At 35.5% G+C, this 12,257-nt stretch overlaps 1 long non-coding RNA gene across 1 annotated transcript in view; it reads right to left on the reverse strand.

The window, feature by feature from the left end:
- The window catches only part of LOC129498741 (uncharacterized), a 221,363-nt gene extending 209,947 nt beyond the window's left edge, over window positions 1-11,416 (reverse strand). The window contains exon 1 of the long non-coding RNA XR_008662193.1: window positions 11,378-11,416. This is a non-coding gene — a long non-coding RNA (uncharacterized LOC129498741). The remainder of the gene's footprint in view (window positions 1-11,377) is intronic.
- Window positions 11,417-12,257: the final 841 nt, after the last annotated feature.

The following is a 12,257-nucleotide window of genomic DNA, read 5'->3' on the forward strand; positions in this document are numbered from 1 at the left end:
ATCTGGAGATAGATATGCAGTATTAAAGGGGATTGGTAATTTTTCTGAGAGTAATTTTTATAGCTAATGCCAATTTTATCATTGAAGAAAGATAGGCTGAGGCTGCAAAAATGAAATGTTATGCCCTACCATCTAAAACTGAACACCCCTCCCCTCCAAAAAATGGACTACCCATAAAGATATTATTTATTTTAGCATTGGTGATTTAACATCAAGAAAAAAATGAAAGCTTTGCAAGAAGTTACTTAGAATGAAGAGTGCTAGAACAGACCATCTGCTTAACATGGTTCACCCAATCAGAGGGAACATCACCCTACATAAAAACCAGAGTTGTTTGTTGACTTACAATCAGTTCCTACCTTCTATCTTTTTTATATCCTTAGCATGGTTTTATCCCTTATAATATCCTGTTAATTTATAAGCCAGTTCAAGTATGTTTTTGGTGGTAGTTAATCAATTATTTTCCTTTTCATTGAAGAAATATGGAACTTTCCATGGTAAAATACGGGGGAATTCTATACAGCTTCTAGTTGATTCCTTTTTATTTGACAGCAACATACTTAAAGATGACAAAAGAATTAAGATAGTTCTCAAAGTTTGATTTCCATGCCTTCTCTCAACGTCTCCCTAAAGAAACTAACAATTATAATTGTAAAAATCCTCTATCTCACTGGAAACTAGAAGAGGATTGCATTCTTGCTGAGGATGGAACATTAAGCCCTTTGTGAGGAACTGGCACAAATGAAAGTGAAGTGAAAAATAAGAGGAAATTAGGTTAATGGTAAGTAGAGCTACTCTCCTACAATGTCACTAATGATGTAGAAAATGGTTGGCGTTCGGACCCAATGGCCAAGAAAGGATTCTTGAGATGTCTTCGGTGCAAAAAGGTGGTTTTATTAAAGCATGAGGACAGGATCCATGGTCAGAAAGAACTTTCTGTTGGGAAGGGGTTAGGGATAGTTTAAGTCTCTAAGAAATTTTGGAGGCAAAGTTTCCAGGACCTTGAGAGGGTGAGCTTTTGTTAGGAAAAAGTACTTCATTACTGTCTGGTAAAACCCTCCTCGTGAGACACTTCAGATGTACTTTGGTGGGACATATGCTTGGGGAATGAACTGCCAAAATATATCTTGAGGATTAGAAATAAAGGAAGTTTCCAAAGGAATGTTTACATGTTTTTATATGTTAAAGTAGAATCTGTAATTCTACTCACCAAGACAGGCTTAGTCAGTTGAGCATCTGACTCTTGGCTTCAGCTCAGGTCATGATCTGATAGGTAATGGGATCAAGTTCCGCATAGGGCTCTGCACTCAGTATGGGGTCTCCTTGAGATTCCTCCTCCTTCTCCCTCTGTTCCTCCCCCTGCTCATGTTCTCACTCTCTCAAAAATAGATAAATTCAAAAGAAGAAAGGAAAGAAAGAAAGAAAGAAAGAAAGAAAGAAAGAAGAAAGAAAGAAAGAAAGAAAGAAAGAAAGAAAGAAAGAAAGAAAGAAAGAAAGAAAGAAAGAAAGAAAGAAAGAAAGACTTATAAGGATCCTAGGGAATTGGGAAAATGTTAAGCTAATACTGCCTTTTGCCTTAGCACAGTGTTAACATTGAGGCAACTGAGCTCCCAGGTGAGGGTCACTGTACCTGTTTCAAGGACTTATCAATGGACTATAAATAGTAAGAAAACTAATTTTTTTCTTTTGCCTTTGTTTCCCACATCAGCTAACATCTTGATTGTTCTAGGAATGTAGATGAGGATGAATGAACAAGGAGGGTAAACACAAAGAAGAATTTGATAGTGCTTCTCGCAATCCTCAGGTTTAAGACTATTTGAGAGGATGACTTGGAAGGGATAAATTAAAATCAGTGACTGAAGAAGACACAGACAACCTGAAATTATTCTTCTAAGATTTTTAAAGAAGTACCTAAGGGGGGGAGAGTGGGGGGACAAGGTGATGAGCATTAGGGAGGGCACAAGATGTAATGAGCACTGGGTGTTATATAGGACTGATGAAACACTGACCTCTACCTCTGAAACCAATAATGCATTATATGCTAATTAATTGAATTTAAATAATTTTATTAAAAGAAAAAAGTAAAGAACTACCTAAGATGGTCTGGATACAGATAGTTTATTGGAAAATCTTAAAGAAAACATCAAAAAATGAGGTCTATGTAATAAATAGTATTATTATTTGGGGAATGTAATGATGGATCAATAGTGGATTGCCTAGTAATGCAATTCATCATATAATTCTATTATCGGTTAAAGTAAACAATCACAACCAATACTTACCAAAAAAAAACTCTTTTTCAAATTCCCATATTTGTCCTAAAGTTTGTTCATTTTGTAAACAAGTATTACAAAGACATTTATTTAATGTAACAAGAGGAACGTATCTGAACCTAGCAAATATTATTTTTAGCAATGAAATATTAAAGCAAGCCTCTTAATATTGGTTTATTGAGGAATATGAATATTGGAGTTCTTATATATACTTTTTTAAGGGTGAAAGTCTGTAGTTACCAGATTTAATTCATTAAACTAAAGAAAATCTGAAAATCATTGTATTATAGGCATGATACTGAACAATAACACAAGCTACAAATTTTAATAAGATAATAAAAGATATGCATATTGAAAATGAAAAATTATACACATTTATAGATAATATGACCAAATCTAAAGAAGAATATAAAGAACTCTTCTAATGTACTGTTATTAAATTCTGTCATTGTTGCTAAGAGATCTGTTTCCTTAAACACCAGTGTTTTATGTATTGGAAAAATAGGTTATTGAAAATAGTAAAAACAAATATTCAATTAATAGCAATGACCTTAAAACTATAATTATTACATTCCTTAAAAGATACAATATTTTACTGAGGTGCAAACAGGTACATTTGAATAAATACAGAGAAGTCATATTATTGATGTAGAATATCAGATATCAAAATATATTTTATTGATACATATCAAAAAATTTAATACAGTCATATAAAAACTATAAGGTGTGGCTCTTCTTTTTTGTTGTTGTTGGAAATCCAACAAGTGAGGTAACCATGTTACACATATATAAAATGTAATTAGGAGGGAGTATATTTAAATAAAACAGAGTTTATAAAGGATTTCTTATAGTGAATATTAAAACACATTATAAACTAGGATAATTAAAACACTCCGATACTAACATAAAGATAGATGAGATATCATCCCACCATCCACAGATGTAGATACTATTATAGGAAGTGGCTAACAAGTTAAAATATAGTACAATTAGATGCCTATCTCCTATCTTAAATTCAAATCAGTGCTATTAAAGATCAGCTTGTCAAAAAATAAATCCAAATCAGCATTATCAAAGATTAACTTGTTAAAAAACGATGAAGTTTTGGAATATAGGTGAGGTCCGGAGCTGAGGACCAAGTGAGAATTCTTGAGATGTCTTTGGTGCAAAACGGTGGTGTTATTAAAGCCCGGGGACAGGACCTGGGCAGGAAGAGTTGCTGCCCCAGGCCTGGGAGGGGGCTGATTATATCCCTGGGAGAGGGGAGGGGTTTGGGGACCCCAGACTCCCTAGGGGATTTTGGAAGCAGGTCTCCAGGACCTTGAGGGGGTCAGCTACTGGTGGGAAAAGGTCACTGATGACCATCTAATGAAATCTGAGTCAGGAGGCCCTTCAGAAGGATATCGTGGGCCATGTGCTTGGGGGGTGTCACCAACATGGATCTTGGTGGGTAGAGATAAAGGAAGTTTCTAAAGGAATTTTTCAATGTTAGAGTAGGTTTACAGGATCCTGGGGGTCGGGCTAAGATTGCCTTCTGCCCTGAGCACAGTATGAACATCAAGGCAGTTGAGTCTGCAGAGGAAGGTCCCTCTGCCTGTTTCCAGGACGTGTCCACGTGCTGCCCTGGCCATGTGCTTTGTCCTGGGCTAGTCCTCTGTTCCATCAACAAAAATAAGAAGGAAAAAGGAAAATATAAATATATACATGTATATATATATTTTTTAAGATTTTGTTTATTTATTCATGAGAGACACAGAGAGAGAGGCAGGCAGAGACACAGGCAGAGGGAGAAGCAGGCTCCCTGCAGGGAGCCCCGCCAATCCTGGGACTGGGGGATCATGCCCTGAACCCAAGGCAGATGATCAATCTCCGAGCCACCCAGGCATCCCAACATAAATATTTTTAAATAATAATCTTGGAGTAGAGATGTCTAATCCCTGAAATCCCTAATTTCTTCTGTGTTGTCTATTTTTGTATTTGGTGTCCTCTAATAACTCTCTAATGTCAAAAAATAAATATTTCAGAAATGTTCTGTATTTCAGTTCCACTATTTCTGCAGCCCAGTTTTGCAATTTCATAGCGCTGATTTTCTTGAAAAAGAAAAGGAAAAAAACCTAGTGATTCTTGCTGATACATGTGAGGGCATAGATTCAGCTTCGGTAACGGATGAGCTTCCTCCACATATGTGAAATGTGCTGTGCTGAAGGCTTAAACACTCGGATTCCCGAAGTTCTTGCCTGTTGGAAATCCCAGCTAGATTTCCTTGCTAATTCTTTTCTATTGAAAAGGGATTTGCATTCTGAATTCAAGGCTGTTTTGTCTACCTTGAAGGTTGGAATTTACATAGAGATCACCCTTTTGTCTCTGTGGCCCCAGTGCTTAATCGAATGCTCACTGCAGATGCTCCAATTTATTGAGAGAGCTGTGCTTTATTGAGAAATGTCCTAGATATGAGAATTTATGCTGAAGCACAAGGGCAACTATTTTATGAACATGATAAATTCTTCTATTAATTTCCCAAACCTACACTTGCATCTATTCTATATTCTCAGCATCATCTCAAAGCTGGAAAACACTAGTGGGAAACGGAAGAGCTTTCTTTAGCTTTATGTTGTACAGGTTTCCTCATCGCTGTCTAATTTCATATTCATCTTATCTCATTAGCTTGATATCCTCAAGAAATTCAATATTCTAGGAGGTAGTGGAGGTTTTTCTTGATTCTAGAGTATTGCAATCTGTTTGTTCTTTTATAGTGCCTGGCATTTCAAGTAAATTTTTAAAGATTAGATAACACGTATATGTTCCAACATCAATCTTGAACAGAAAGCCAGGAAGCAGAGATCTTTCTAAACCTAGCAGCAAAGCTCAAAATTCTTTTAAAAACATGCTAATATTTGACCACATAAACAATTAAAAATTTCTTTGTAATAAAAATCAAAGACAAAAACATCACAAATACCTTAAACAAAGTTAAGACAAATGACTAGAAAATAAAAATTACAGAGAAGCAACAGATCAGTAATTTAAATACCCCTTGGATACAAATGAAATTCAAAAATAATTAAGGAAAAGAAAACCCTACAATTGAAAAATCGTCAGAGTATATTTGCTAATAATGAACTACAGTGACCTATAAACATATGAAAGCTATTCAGCATAAGCAGTAGTCAAAGCAATGAAAATTAAGATAATGGAGAGAATCTCCCTTATTAATTAATTACCTAAAAGCATGAGAAAGATTTAAAAGAAATGTGAATACTGATACAAAAACGGTAGAGAGAAATTGACATTCTCCACTAGCAGCGAGAGTAAAAATGGTAGGAACTTTCCTTCCTTCCTATTTTTTAAAAATATTTATTCATTTATTTTGGAGAGAGAAAGAGAGCATGAGCAGGAAGAGGAGAGGGAGAGGGAGAGAGAATCTCAAGCAGAGCCCGCAATGAGCATGGAGCCCAATATGGGGCTCCATCCCATGACCCCCAGGTCAGTACCTGTGCTGAGACCAAGAGTCCAAGGCTTAACCACCTGCATCACCAGGTGCCTCAGTGGGACCTTTCTTAATGTCAATTTAAAATGTGTATCAAAATAAATGTAAAAAATAAATAAATATGGCCACCTTACAATATCCTTTCTGAGGAAAAATATGTGGAATTAAGTAGGATATAAATACAAGGACATTTATTATAGTACTGATAGCAAGTCTAAAAAAGATTACAAATAAATAAAAAATTACAAACAATTGGGAATAGATACATATATAAGGACACATATATATGACCAAATGAAAAGATCTTTGACCATTTATTGACTGGGAAAAAAATGCTTTAAGCTGAAAAGTACATTACAGAAAAGCACTGCTAGTATGATTTTTTTTTAAGATTTTATTTATTTATTCATGAGAAACACACAGAGAGAGAGAGGCAGAGACACAGGCAGAGGGAGAAGCAGGCTCCATGCAGGGAGCCCGACGTGGAACTTGATCCCGGGTCTCCAGGATCACGCCCTGGACCAAAGTCAGGCACCAAATTGCTGAGCCGCCTAGGGATCCCTGACTATCTTGATGTACAAATCATACACACACACACACACACACACACACACACACACACACATAACACAAAGATGTGTGTGTTATGTGTGTATATGCACATAGAAAAATGATGTGGATATTTATAAATCAAAACATCAATAATGGTTACCTCTTAGAATCGGATTACATTTATTGTTTTTACATTTCACTTCATTTTTGGAATTTTTGCAATAGCCAAGTATGTTAATTTTATAACTCTGTAACTGGATAACTAATTTTTGGAAAATGAGGAAGTAGGAAAGTCATTTCAGTTTGAAGAAAATTATTTCTATTACGGGGTGCCTGGGTAGCTCAGCCAGTTACATGTCTAACTTTTGATTTTGGCTTAGATCATGGTCTCAAAAAGGTGAGACTGAGCTCCACACTGGGCATGGAGCTTGAAGATGCTTTGTCTCCCGCTGCCTCTACTCCTCTACTCCTCCTCCCTTGCCCATATGCACTTTCTCTCTCCCTGAAAGAAGAAGGAAAACAAGGAGAAGACCAAGAACAAAAAAAAAAAAAAAAGTAAGCCTACCTATTTGAAGGACACAACTTCACAAGCTCTCTCTGTTTTAGGCTGGGCTGAAGTAGACCTATTCTTTTCATCCTAAATTCTTACTACAAGTGTTTGTTTCATTTTGTTTTTCATCCCATCAGGTAAAACTGCCTCTCTCTGACCCCTTTCATCCAGACCCAAAAATAAAGCAGTGATTTCCTTCTCTTAGCCTTTGCATTTTTCAGCCTAATTGAACAGTCAGATATAATTTAGGCAGTATGACATAAAACTTGGTTTTGGAAAGCTCAGCTGCTATAATCAATAGGTACGTTTTATTTCTTTTCCTTATTTAGTATACGTTATTTGATATGCTCAATTAGATTGCTTAACTTTTTCATAGTGGTGATCCTTATTAAAATTGCCTTCAAGGGGCCAGATTCTTCACTAATTGAAAAACATAATTGGCAAAATAACAACTTTAGCTTTACCAATACTTTCTAATACTATACAGCAAATAAAATGGGTATTCTATGAAATTAAGAAAGTGAATTATAGTAATAATGTTGATGTTTTTATAAAAATTGTATTTGAAAATTATCACAATTACTCATACTTAACCTTTAGCTGAAAGAATCACTATGGTATTTTCTGTATATGAATTTTTTTCTAGTCAAAAGAATATTTTAACATTCTTCACAGGACTATAAATAATTTGCAACCACTTAATAATTTTTATTATTTTCAAGAATATCATTTTAGAGCTCTGATAATCTCCAAAGCTAAAGCAAATACTTGATTATTTAAATACAATTTAGACATTTGCTATCCTCTCACATTCTTTCTGTAATTAAATAGGAACTTTGTATTACTACTGTCTATGCTTTGGCTCTCTTTCTTCCTCCCTTCCTCCCCTTGGCCTCGATGTGCTTCTTTGGGTTTGATTTGAAACATTAACACATCATGGATGAACTCAGGCAATGTCATCTGTCATACTTACTATGGCTGATCTTTGGAGCTGCTTGTAGGCATAGATATTGTGGTGTGCCACCCATATCTCCATCTCTTCAGATGTCTGAAATGCTGGCTGTTGACAGCTCAGTTCTAATTCCCAGTGACCTTGTTACATTTTATGTTCCCTCCATGGGCACCCTGTCCTCAATGACCAGTTGATAAGAGGGTATGAAACCTGGTCCCCTTACTTCAGTTGGGGGTATCTTTGAAAGGCCATGCCAGCTTCAGAACAACCAGTACAATGATAGTATCTTTAGAGCAGCTAAAACCTTCACACAACTGCATCACGGGTGGCTTCCTTTTTCTACCCATCATGGTACCTCTGTTTTCTTACAGTTGTTGTTGTGGACTCCAGTAAACTTGCAGAAGCACATTTTAGGGTCTGTTTCCTGAGGAACTTCACCTAGAATAGTCTGTGATCTTTTAAAATATTTCTTAGTAAGTACTTAACTTATATTTTGCCTCCTCATAGCATATTTTTAAAAGTCTCTTCATATTGGGTTACATGAAAAGCTACCTTGAGTTTTCGGTTGTGAAGGAATCACCTATTTCACACAGAGGCAATTGAGGAAGGAAGTTGAGTGGAGCCTTATGAATGATTGGATATAACATATATCTGCTCATCTTAATGGCCATCACCAAATGGATCCATTCCATGGCTGATAAAATGGAAAGAGTGTTCTATGTACATCTATCCCTATTATCATATGTACAGCCAGATGAGCTATGATTCTATTAGTTCCCAGAACTCATTAAGGTCAAGTCAGGTTACCATTCAGGAAGAAAGTATAATGGAAAATCATGCTGCTACAGCAGTATTAATGATTCATTAGGTGACACTCTACCCTCTGGATGTTCTTGAAATGATCTAAATCCAAAGTGTCATAGCAGTTACACCAAAGCCATGACACAATAAAATAGAAGAACTGTTATGCTAAGTCACAAGTGGACAATTCAGCCTAATATACTATGTATTTTTTTTTCATCAGTGATAGTGAAGATGAACCTAATTTTTTTTGACAATTGAAAATTGCATTTAAAAGTTCACTGTGAATCTGGTTGCCGTAAATTAACTTAACATTTTTACATGGTTTATATGTCCAGTTTGTAGTCATAAAATACCATATACTGACTATACTTCTTATAAGGAAATACTTTATTTTACCCAGCCCCAAGGTTTTCCTTCCAACTACAGTAGTTCCACATTTCTGCATATATATGTGGTATGCACCCTAATAGGAAAACTTATTTTATAATAGTTAAATAGTAAACTTTTGCATAGTGTGTACAATGTGCCAGACACTATTCTAAGTTCCTTCTGTGTTTGAACTCATTATTATCACAACTTTACACACATGGGAACTGAGGGTAAGAACACTCAGGGACTTGCTAACACCACACAGCTAGTAACTGTCAAAGGTGGGATTTTATTTTATTTTATTAAGGATTTCATTTTATTTGTTCATGAGAGACAGAGAGAGAGAGAGAGAGAGAGAGAGAGAGAGAGAGGCAGAGGGAGAAGCAGACTCCATACAGGGAGCCCAACATGGGACTCGATCCCAGGTCTCCAGGATCACACCTTGGGCTGAAGGCGGTGCTAAACCACTGAGCCACCTGGGCTGCCCAATGCCCGGGTGGGATTTTATAACAGGCATTCTGGCTCTACACTTTATTATCGGGGACCAATTATGTCCTTTACACTAAAACAAGGCTGGAGTGATAGATATAAAACTAAACTTAAGGGCTCGAAATATTCTGGACTAAAGGCTAAATAAGTCAGTAATTAGGATCATGATGTAGATATACATCGGATGTTGAGGTATCTTTGGGGTCAGATAAGTGGAAGAAGATGGATTTTGACCTCAATATAAGAAGATAAGAGATGAAGAGTGAAGCTGGAAGGGTACACAATGCAGACAAATCTTTTGTGCAAATTTATAGATGCAAGATAGACTATGGCATTTGAAGAAACACAAGTAGTTTGGTATGGCTGGAAAAGGGACTTGTGTATCAGAGGTTAGAATGAGAAAAGGGACAATTGTATTAACAAGAGTCTTTCATGCCAAGTGGTAGACTGTGGCCAAATCTATCCTACGGAAAATTTCTAGGATTTATTGAAAGCCCCAGTTGTAAAGCCCTAAAGTCTCTAGGCCTGCAACATAGGGAGAAATTCCGTATTAGAACAGTGTTGTCTCACTCAGTCTCTATTAACTTGGAGTCATCTAAGAATAGATGATGAGGCAGGTCCTACTGCTTCAATTCGGGACGCAACAAAGTACAGGAATGATGTCACTATGACTTGTACCATCCCATCATTCTCAAGTTCAGGGGAAGAGATGAATCAGTCCACCCATTAATCTCCTTTCCAGCTTCCTAAACCTCTTCTTGGGAATTGAGTAGCCAGAAAGATCAGACATGTAGGATCAATGTTAACTTTCTTAGTTTCAACAGACACCTGTGGAGTTCTTCAGTTCCTTTTACTTGGGTTTCCAACACTAGCTATGAGAAAACAATGTAACCTAGAAAAGAGAACCCACATTCTCAGTGGTTTCCAACTGTAAAAAAGATCTCAGCAGCTCATTTTCTCTGGAGGCTGATAGTTGGTAATTGGTGGTAAAAGAAAAGGGAGACATGTTTAGTCACTGAGAATACTTCTTTCTTTCTTTACCTTATTATTTAAGAGATATCTGATTATTTTTTGATCTGTTGTTGATGCTATTTCCCAACATAGTTATTTTCCTAAATGTAATTAATTATTCATAATAAAATATTATACTATTTTCTTTCATGTCCATATTTGAGGTCTGATAAAGAATAATGTTGTATGCAATGGTGTAGGTTATATAAACATTATGACTTCACTGTTCCAAAAAAAAGGGAGAGAATACTAGTCCCAAAGGGTATACAGCAGTTTCTTTATCTGTAAACAGAATTAATATCTCTTATCATGTAGAGTTACGGGGGTATGTTGGAGATGATGTATATAAAACAGGAAGATGATTAATATAAAACAATCCCAGGCTCAGAGTTGGCTCTCAACAAATGCTGATTGATATTTAACACTATTTAATATTAGCATATACCATAAAAAATGAGGGAATTCCAATTCTACATATTCATAGCAACCATAAAAGTGGGAATATAATATTTAACTGATTCACAGATTATTATTATTATTGTCAGATGATTATGTGTCAGGCATTGTATCGTATTTGGTGAAAACAAAAGTAAACAATATGGGATTTTAGTTCCCAAGAGTTTGATCTTTATGTTGAAACACATGGATTTCTAATTTAGAATCATCTGAATTATTACTTACATAATAATAACAGTTAATACTTTTCTAGAGATTATTATGTGCCAGATACAGTTCTAATCACTGTCAACATATGTGTGTGTGTGTGTGTATATATATATATATATATATATACAATAATCTTAAATAAGTTTAAATAAATAATAATAATAAACATTATTACTTACATTTTACAAATGAACAACTGGGGGTATAGGAACATTATCACTTACTCAAGGTGCAAGCTGAATGACAGCAAGTCTGGGTATTGAACTCAGGTATCTGACTCCACAGCTCATACCCTTAACCATTTTATACAGCCTCTTCAAAACAGAACACATACATTCGCAAAAAAAAAAAAAAAAAAAAAACGCTTTACATATGCAGAAACTAAGTCTCAGAGAGTTAAATAGTAACTAACTGGGTCACCTTTGGCAACTCGCTGGTAATGATTGCTGGAGGCAATTATACAACACCAGATCCTGTGTGTTTGGTGATACAGAATTGTGTTTTGGGTGATGATAATCTAACTTCTCTGAGTACTCTACTTACATCCTTAGCCAAAGTGTGAAGCAGGGACTTTGTTTAGGTGACTATTCTGGCTTCATATTTAATCCCTGAGAATCAACATATAGATGATCTACTTGTTGATATTATCAAAAAATAAATGTTTTTTTTTTTGCTTTGTTTTGTTTTTGCACTGAAAATATTTCTAATAAGGTTCCCGAAGAACATATCTTAAAGTATGAGTAGCATCCATTTCTAAAGAATGCTAAAACAAAATGGTGGTTCTAAATAATGATGCAATTGCTCCTTTTCAACTAACTTAAAATAGAGATACATCCATAAGCCTCTCTCTGCTTGCTCAGAGAACAAGCACTACCCTTCATCTGGGGCATTAGTATTGAGAAGCATTATGTTGAAGCATGCCATTGTTAACTGTGTGTGGAAAAATGAATTTTAATTTTAAAATGGAATTTCCTTTAAAAAAACAGCTGCATTGGTGAAACTGAAAAGGCTATAGATTATTTCTATAAATTGCTTAATATGGGACCGTAATTATTAGATTAAAAAATGTTTCCAAATACAAGGAGGTTTTCTTAGTGCCACAGT

The sequence above is a fragment of the Nyctereutes procyonoides genome, unplaced genomic scaffold (genome assembly GCF_905146905.1).
Source record: "Nyctereutes procyonoides isolate TBG_1078 unplaced genomic scaffold, NYPRO_anot_genome, whole genome shotgun sequence".
In the NCBI taxonomy this organism is placed as follows: domain Eukaryota; kingdom Metazoa; phylum Chordata; class Mammalia; order Carnivora; family Canidae; genus Nyctereutes; species Nyctereutes procyonoides.